At 43.0% G+C, this 9,631-nt stretch overlaps 1 pseudogene; it reads right to left on the bottom strand.

The window, feature by feature from the left end:
* Positions 1-612: 612 nt before the first annotated feature.
* On the bottom strand, positions 613-1,079 carry LOC129510851 (40S ribosomal protein S11-like; annotated as a pseudogene).
* Positions 1,080-9,631: the final 8,552 nt, after the last annotated feature.

Below are 9,631 nucleotides of genomic sequence, written 5' to 3'. Positions count from 1 at the left end.
TGCTAGACAGGCTTCCTTACAAGGTGGTCACAGGTAATGTTCCAAGAGAGCAAGTCCTACTGTGCAAGTATTTCTCAAGCTTCTGCTGTGTATGTGTGCCATTTGTCCCATTGGACAGTGCAAGTTACAAGGCCAAGTCAGAGTTGACGTGGGAGGGGAACACACAAGGACACATATATCATAAGGCATGACGCACTGGGGACTATGGCTGTTATAGTCAGCCACACCATGCCTCTAGACCGAATGGGTCTTCTTCTTTGGGATCCCCTGGCCCTTTGTTTGTTTGTTTGTTTTTTAAGATTTTATTTATTTATTCATGAGAGACACAGAGAGAGGCAGAGACAGAGGCAGAGGGAGAAGCAGGCTCCATGCAGGAGCCCGATGCAGGACTCGATCCCGGAACCCCAGGATCACATCCTGAGCCAAAGGCAGATGCTCAACAAATGAGCCACCCAGGTGTCCCTCCCCTGGCTCTTTGAACCTCTATTAAAATTCACTTAACTTAGTCTGTCTTTAAAATTGTCATTTCTCTATAACTCACTTGCTACCTGTAAGCTTCTTTTTCTTTTCTTTCTTTCTTTCTTTTTTTTTTTTTACAGGGAAAATAACTTCTCAGGACTTCTGGCTTCTTGCTGCCATGGCTTTGGGGATCTTGAGCACACCGGAGCACACAGTCTTGTTCGAGGGCTGGCACTTGCCCACTGTGACCATGTCGCCAATATGGATGTCTCTGAAGCAGGGGGGCAGGTGTGTGAATATGTTTTTGTGGTGTTTCTTGAAGTAGTTGTACATTAGGATGCAGTGGAGGTAGTTGCCACAGAGGAAAATGGTCCTCTGTCTTGGTCACCTGCCACACCAGACAGAATTTGCCTTCAGATGGAGATATTACCAGTAAAGGGGCATCTCTGGTCAGTACAGGTGTCCTCAGTGGCCTCCGTGGGCCTCTTAAAGCCCAGACCGATGTTTCTGTGGTATCACAGGAGCCTCTCTTCGCCAGTTTCTCTAAGCAGGACCATCTTCTTATTTTGAACGATGGTGAGCAACTTTTGGTAGGCATGCGCAGTCTGAATATCTGCCATTTCTTGGCCTCTTGAGGAAAGGTCTGTAAGCTTCTTTAAGAAGAAATGTCCAGGTCTGTTTTCTATTTCACCTTCTATTTCATAGCTTAGCACACAGTCAGTGTTCATGAAATATTAGCTGTTAGTGAGAAAGTCCTAGAAACGCAGCCCAGGGCATGGTAGTTCGTGTGGGGTTGGCATGGAACTCCTCCTTGATGTTTCTCACCCAACACCAGAGTACTGCACAGATTCTCCATCTCCTCAGATTTCTAAAGGGCCATGAAAGGATGTTGACTGGTGGGAATGTGGTTTAAGCTATGTGAGCCTACGTGTAGAATATGGTCTCCTCCGTCGTCAGCACACTCAGCACCTGTATCCCAGCCAGCTGCAGACCCTCTGAGGCCCAACCCAAGCCCAAGGCCTACCTCTCATCTCTATGGCCACAGCCTTCATCGTGTGTCCTGATCATGAGTCTTGGGTTTTGAGGAACTTGAAATCTAGTTGAGGAAGCACAATGGGTATATATGAAACAACCCAAACTACTTACTAATCAATAGGTCAACAAAAGGCAAAAACCAGTACACTAACCCTGGGCCTGGTGGTATAAGGGATACAACACAAATATAGTGAGTCAGAATGCAGTGAGGTGAATTCTAAGAAAGCCATCTTCTTAGAGAAGGTGAAGCGTGAGTTGGATCTAGAAACAGGGTATGGATGGTTATTGGTGCAGACAATAGAGGATGATCAAGGGGTCTTAGTGGGGTGTGATGTCGTGGAGTCAAAGGAATGAGGTAGGAAACTTGACACCTGATGTGCGGCAGAGAGTAATCAGATCTGGAATTGGGAACCAAAAAATGTTGGGGAAAAATCAGTGGAGTGACGGATATGCCTTTAAAAGCCTCAGCAGGGCACCTGGTGGCTCAAGGTTGAGCGTCTGCCTTCGGCTCAGTGCGTGATCCTGGAGACCTGGGATCGAGACCCGCGTCAGGCTCCCTGCATGGAGCCTGCTTCTCCCTCTGCCTGTGTCTCTGCCTCTCTCTCTCTCTCTGTGTCTCTCATGAATAAATAAATAAAATCTTAAAAAAAAAAAAGCCTCAGCAAATCAAGCTGTACCCAGGGGGTCATCTGGGTACCTGAGATTGCCTCTGTGGGTGAAGTCTGTTTCTGGAGTTCTCCTCACCCTATAGTGAAGTTGTTTTGCATTTCGGGGCAATCAAAAGAGCTAGTACTGCATACATAAGGGAGGAATAGAGGAGGTGGGAAGCTACCTTGCCCCAAGGGGAGCTCAGAGCTCTGGGTAGCAGCACTGGGAAGCTTCCATCTTGGACATTGGCTTTCCCTGTGTTCCACATGGTTTGCTGTACCTGTCACAACACCTCCAGTTCCAATGGTGACTTTTTTTGCCTTTCTGCAATTTGGCCTCCTTGCTCCTGCATCTTTGCAAAAGATGGAAACATTGCAATGAGAGAAAAAGGAGGAACTTTCCCAGGCACACAGTGGTTCTAACCCATACTGGAAGGAAGCACCCTTAATATGACATAAAATGAAGCCACTGAGGCCCCTGAGTAGGCCTAGAGAAACATTCAACAGTGGGGATCCGGGCCCTAGAAGAATTCACTGTGGGGAACAAGAAGAGGTAGAAGGCTGCCCCAGGCTGAGCTCTGAAATGCTGGGATGAGGAACATAAATGTGCTGAGGCATGGAGCAGAAGAAGCTAACCGCAAGACGAGGAAACTAGTGAGTGTGGAGAAGCAAAAAAAAAAAAAAAGAACAGGTCAGCACTGGTGACAAGAAAGCACTTTCTTGTTCTGGGGCTTGCAGGGCTCATGTGTCCTTTCTAGTTCTAGAGAGAGGCACAGAAGTGGGGCCTAGAAGAGGACTGGGCAGGCATAGCTCTTTTCTCTTTCTTCCCTCACATGGTAACAGGGAAACGTGAAAAACTTATATTCCAATGTCCAAGGCTGTGTGGCAACATTCTGGAATGGAAAGCAGCTCAGCACCCCTGCCCCAGTCAGCCATTCTGGAACAGCCCGGGATGCACGCAGGCACATTAGGTTACTAGGGAGCTGGCAGGGTTACCTTCCTCCTTCCACCAAGCTCATCCACAAATGCCCTTTGCCCTTTTTCTACAATCAGAACCTCTTCAAATAATTAACTTTAACAAATGGAGAAGCTCAGTGGTTCTCCACTTTGGCTACATATTATATCACTTGCAGCCACTCTAAAAAAATTCAGTTCATCTAGGGTTGGCCTGAGATGTAGGGATTTTTTTTTTTTTAATTTTTTTTAATTTTTATTTATTTATGATAGTCACAGAGAGAGAGGCAGAGACACAGGCAGAGAGAGAAGCAGGCTCCATGCACCGGGAGCCTGATGTGGGATTCGATCCCGGGTCTCCAGGATCGCGCCCTGGGCCAAAGGCAGGCGCCAAACCGCTGCGCCACCCAGGGATCCCGGGATTTTTTTTTTTTAAAAGCATACCAGATTGGTATGATTGGTATGAAGCCAGATTGAGAACAGCTGGATTTACTAATCTTGAGCCACTTTAGAAAGTTTAGTCAACATAGAATTTGTTGATCTTTCAAGGTGTCTGAAAACACCACATAAATAATTAGCCTTTGGTAAACCAGCAAGACCTAGGAGATACCTTCTCTTAGATGTTGTGACCTCTGGGTTGCCTTCCTGGGGGAATTTTTAAATCAATTTTATTTATTTATGAGAGAGAGAGGGAGGGGGGCGGGGAGGAGTGGAGGGAGGAGTGGAGAGCGAGGGACAAGCAGACTCCATGCTGAGTGTGGAGCCCAACGCAGGGCTTGACCTCAGGACCCTGAGACCATGACCTGAACCAAAACCAAGGGTAGGATGCTTAAATGACTGAGCCACCCAGGCAACCCTCCTGGAGGGAATTCTTAAGGATCCTTTGTGTGCCATTTAGGCTCTGGCCTCCTGAGCTTTCCACATTATGGCAGAATGAGAGCTCTTCCTGTGACCATCAGCACACAGCACAGCAAATACCCTGGTGGCTCAGTGTGGCTGAGTGGTTCGGTCCAGTACCATCTTCAGCATGACACCCGAGGACAGTTTTGTTGAAGAGCACAATTGCTATCCAAAATGTAAATCTCAGAGAGTTTCATCGTAAGGTTTTCCATGTACTTTGTCTCAGACCTCACAAGACGTTATGGGGGGTGAGACAGGGTACCCCTGTCTCAGCACTGCCTCTCCTCCTGGCCATGCCCCATCCTCATCTAGCCTCCCAATCGTCTTCTGGGCCATCTTCACTTCACATTTGGACAAGACTGAGAACCGGTGATTCAGCCTCTGTGGGGGGAAGGATTTCCACATTGCTACCCACCGTGCAAAATAGTAGTTCCTATTTATCTCTTCCAAATTTGCCTCCTTCAGCCACCAGCAGCCACCCCTGACTGCTGGTATATAAGATTTGGTGGCCGCATGCGTGCCAGCTCTGTACACCTTTGGCATATGACACTTAAGCCCTCGTCTTCCTCTGAAGGCCAGTGTTTGGTTTTTGTTTGTCATCATGTAAAGAACACTCTTCCTGCTTGTCATTTTAATTACTCACTATTGAACTCTTTCCAGTCCTGTTACATCCTCTGTACGTGCCAGGGAACAGAATGACACACATGATGGTGTCAGTTTACTCTAATTTGGTATAAGGATGGGATTGTGATATTTTGTTTCCAGTTTTCTTATCTGCACGTTATTAGGGATTTTTGGTGGGGAGGTGAAGGGCAGGGCAGTGGATTCATAACTTCAAGAAATGTTTTTCAGGTTCATTACCTTATTTTCCGTGAGCTGTTATTATCGTTGCCTGCACTGACGCTCAGCTGGCAGGTGTCTGCCCTCCCACGCAGCGTGCTAACACCCTTCTTTTCAGTGCTGTCAGCTCACTACCTGGCCAAACTTGGTGTCACCAACGACCTTGGCGATTCCACTGCATGCCTCTTCCCTGGATCATTTATCACCATGAAAATTAAGACTTGGATGTTCAGACTGCAGAATGCAAATGGGACGGGTTCTAGTATAGGCTTTTGAAAAAGATTTTTTTTCTTGTTTTCCAAAACAAGAAAATATGCTGCTAATGCTGATGGTCTGCTAATATTTTGGTTTCTATTCTTCCAGTTTTTTCTTCAGGAAGCACAATACACACACACACACACACACACACACACACACACACACACACCTCTATAAAACTCTTTCCCCCTATTTTTTAACACAAACACCAAGAAACAAAACATGATGAATAATTGGCAATAATTGTCATTTACCAAAGCTCTCCCAGCTTTCCTCCCACGGGGTAACTATTTTCTCCAAGTCTGGGTTTATGATTCCCTTGCTTTATAAACGTGATTTTATAAATTGTTTGTGTTTACTTGATTTTAAGCTTTATAAAAAAATGGTATCATGCTCTAATCATGTCCCTTGCTGTTTTCACTCAAACAACACATTGGCTCATTTTGTCCACGCTGTGTTGTGTAGATGAAGTTCCTTTGTTGAGATTCCTATGCAGTATTTCTGTCGTAGAGATACACATGATTTAGGTGATCGCTCTTCTCTTGCTGGCCACTTGGGTTGTTCTCAGTATTTTGTTATTTTTTTTAAATTTTTTTTTGTTTTATTTATTTATGATAGGCACACAGTGAGAGACAGAGAGGCAGAGACATAGGCAGAGGGAGAAGCAGGCTCCATACACCGGGAGCCTGACGTGGGATTCGATCCAGGGTCTCCAGGATCGCGCCCTGGGCCAAAGGCAGGCGCTAAACCGCTGCGCCACCCAGGGATCCCCAGTATTTTGTTATTAAAAGCAGTGCTTGTGCATGCCTTTTGGTACATGTGTCAAGAGTGTCTTTGGGGTGAAATCTTTAGCTATAAAGTATGTTTCCAACTGATCAGCTGCCTGTCCAACATTTGGCATCGTCAGACTTTAACACGTTTGCCTTTCTAGTAGGTTTATAACATTGTAGTTTTAATTTGCATTTTCCTGAATACTAATGAACTTGAAGATCTTTTCGTGCATTTACTTGCCATATGTGTTTACCTTCCTATAAAATGTCTGCTTATATTTTTGAATCCTTTCCTCTTGGACTTATTTGTCTCTCACAAATATTTTTAAGCAAAATTTGAATTATACTACACATACCATTTTACACTTTTCCATGACATGAAATAGTCTTTTACACTGTTATTTTCATGGCAGTGGCATCTTCTATTTCATGGATATCTTGTAATTTAATTGAAGACTTTTACCGGGTATTTTTTAATTTTAGTTTTTAGAAATAACTCTGGTAAGATATACTAATGCATAAATTTAAATACACATTACTAAATGTTTTTGTATAAGAAGCTGCAAGAATTTGGATTTCTGGGTCAAAGAATATCAACATTAAAAAAACTGATATTTCTATATCACTTTCCAGAACGGTTCTATAATTTATATTTCTTCAAAAAACCCTTGGGGTGCCTGGGTGACTCAGTCGGTTAAGTGTCTGCCTTTGGCTCAGGTCATGATCTCAGGGTCCTGGGATTGAGCCCCACCTGCTTGGTGGGGAGTCTGCTTTTCCCTCTCCCTCTGCCTGCCACTCCCCCTGCTTTTGCTCTCTCTCTCTGTCAAATAAATAAGTAAAATCTGAAAAAAAAAAAAAACAAAAAACAACCCCAAAGCCTCTTTACCACTGGATATTAAATATCAAATAGTTTGCTAATTTAATCTGTAAATATTAGCAATAAAGATAACATTTAAAAATGTTTATTTGCCACTGTGTTTTGTCTTTTTCTGGTATTCTTTTTTTCTCAGCTTATAGTTTGCATTCAAATGAAGATATATCTAAGCACCATATACAAAATTACCTGGCTTACTTCTTTCTCCCTCTTCACGTGGTTATATTATTCATTTGACACACAAATGAGTTCATTTATTTCTGTTTTCATCTAGTTACAGATTTTTCATCGTTTCTTATGCTTTTTTATTTAATTTTATTATTTTTTAAAGTTTTATTTAAGTAATTTCTACATTCAGCATGAGACTCAAGCTGAGATCAAGAGTCACATGCTCCCCTGACTGAGCCAGCCAGGTACCCCTGAATTTTGTTTTTGAATGTATGCAACATTAACATGTTTCCAGAAGCCAAAACTACCTCAAAATGGTCCCTTCCTCTCTTATCCTTTCTACCTGTTCCTCACCTAATTCCTAACAGGCAAACAATTTCATTGTTTTCCAGCTTATTGTTCTTGTGATGATCTTTTAATAAAGGAAGCAAGTCCAGTTTATTTTCTTGTCTTTATTATACAAAAGGTAACATACTATACATTTGTTTTTGTACTTTGCTTTTAAAACTTAATAATATATCTTGGAAATTACGATGAATCAGTTATAAAGATTCCTCATTCATTTTTCTTGCTTCCTAGGTGTCAGTTGTAAGTTTATTCAACCAGTCTTCCTGTTTGGGCATTTAGGTAGCATCCAATATCCTGCAAATACAAATAATGATACAATGAAGAAGTATACATATGTAGTGTATGTATTATTTCTGGAGATTTCTTTAGGGCAAGTTCCTAGAAGCTGGGGTGCTGCATTGAAAGGTAAATGCACAGGGGTACCTGGGTGGTGCAGTTGGTCAAGCATCCAACTCTTGGTTTGGTTCAGGTCGGGATCTCAGAGTCGTGATCTCAAGAGACTGAGCCTCGTGTCTGGTCCCACATCTGGCTCCTCACTCAGCACAGAGTCTACTTAAGGTTCTCTCTCCCTCTAACCTTCCTCCCCCCTCCCTGTTCTCTCTTTCATAAATAAATAAATCTTAGGTAAGTGCAAACCGCTCATTAGATATTGGCAAATGCCCCTCCAGAGGGGTTTTACTATTTCCCATTCCTTCTAGTAATATTTGTTTTCCCATCCCCTCACCAACAGAGTGAGGCTGTGCATGGCTGGACAGTCCTCGCAACACCATAATAAAAAGTCCTTCTTGGGTGTATCTGGATGGCTCAGTCAGTGAAGCCTCTGCCTTTGGTTCAGGTCATGATCCCGGGGTCCTGGGATCGAGCCCCGTGTCGAGTATGTGCTCAGCAAGGGTCTGCTTCTCCCTCTCCCTCTGCTTCCCCCACCTCATGCTCTCTGTCACAAATAAATAAATAAAATATTTTTAAAAAAAGTCCTTTGTCTCAGCCATTTGACTGCTTCTCATATACTAGAACTCACATGTAGTTGGACTGATTTCAGTACCTACTATTTGATCACACTGGTCTGTCTATTCATGTGCCAGAACCACTTTGTTCCCAGCCAAGAGCTCCATGGTAAGTTTTGATACTGATTAGAGCCAATCTTTTCTCATATCTCTTTTCAGTGTTCTACTAGCTGTTCCTCGCTGTTTATTTTTCCACAAGAACTTTGGTTTCAATTTGTCTAGCTTCAGAAAACAAGAAAAAAAATTTGTTTCTATTTTGGGGGGAATTCTATTAAATTTATAAATTAGCATAAGGAAAATTGTCACCTTAATGATCTTGAACTATTTTAACCAAAACCAAGGGATGTCTCCTTCAAGTATACTTTTGTGTCTTTCAGGATTGTTCTTTAGTTTTCTTTTTTCAAAGAACCAGATTTATTGAGACATAATTCAGATGTCTTTCATCTATTTAAAGTGTACCATTCACTGATTTTGGTATGATCACAGACTCGTGAACCCATCACCACAGTCGTTTTAGAACATTTTCATCAACTCAAAAAGTAATCCTATGCCTGAAAAGTTCTTTCCCCTCCAGCCAACTTACCAACCACTAACCTACTTTCTCTCTCTTGTCGATTTGTCTATTCTGTATATTCCATATACATAGAATTATATAGTATTTGGTCTTCTGTGACTGGCTTCTTTCACTTGGCACATTTTCTAGATTCTTCCATGTTCTAGCATATGCTCCATTCTACTTTATTTTTGGAGGGGAGAGAGAAAGAGTGCACATGTGCATGTGCAGGGAGGGGTGGGTGGGAGGGGTAGAGGGGGAGAGAGAGAAAGAGAGTCCTAAGTAGGCTCCACACCCAGCACAGACCCCAAGATGGGGCTTGATCTCACAAGCCTGAGATCACAACTGAAGCTGAAATCAAGAGCTGGATGCTTTACTGACTGAGCCACCCAGGCACCCCTGCTCTGTTCTTTTTTGTTGCTAAATACTATTCCATTGTATGGATGGACGTACCACATTTTGTTTACCCATTCATCAGGTGATGGAGTTTGGGGTTGTTTTCACTTTTTGGCTGTTGTGAACAAGAGTGTGAACATTTTTGTATAGGTTGCTGGGTAGGCATATATTTTCAAGTCTCCTACAGTATATCCCTAGAAGTAGGATTGCTAGGGCATATGATAACATTACGTTTCACCTTCTGAGGGCTCCCACGCTGTTTTTGGAAACAGTTACACCTTTTTACATTCCCACCAGCTATGTATCAAGGTTCCAGTTTCTTCACATCCTCACCCACACTTGCTATTGTCTGTGATTTTGATGCGAGCAATCCTAGGAGGGGTGAAGTGATATCTTCTATTTTTTACTTACATTCCACTAAGGGC

Source organism: Nyctereutes procyonoides, unplaced genomic scaffold (genome assembly GCF_905146905.1).
Source record: "Nyctereutes procyonoides isolate TBG_1078 unplaced genomic scaffold, NYPRO_anot_genome, whole genome shotgun sequence".
NCBI classification, from domain to species: domain Eukaryota; kingdom Metazoa; phylum Chordata; class Mammalia; order Carnivora; family Canidae; genus Nyctereutes; species Nyctereutes procyonoides.
Note: the sequence above shows the minus strand (reverse complement) of the source record. Positions and strands in the feature narration are given on the sequence as shown.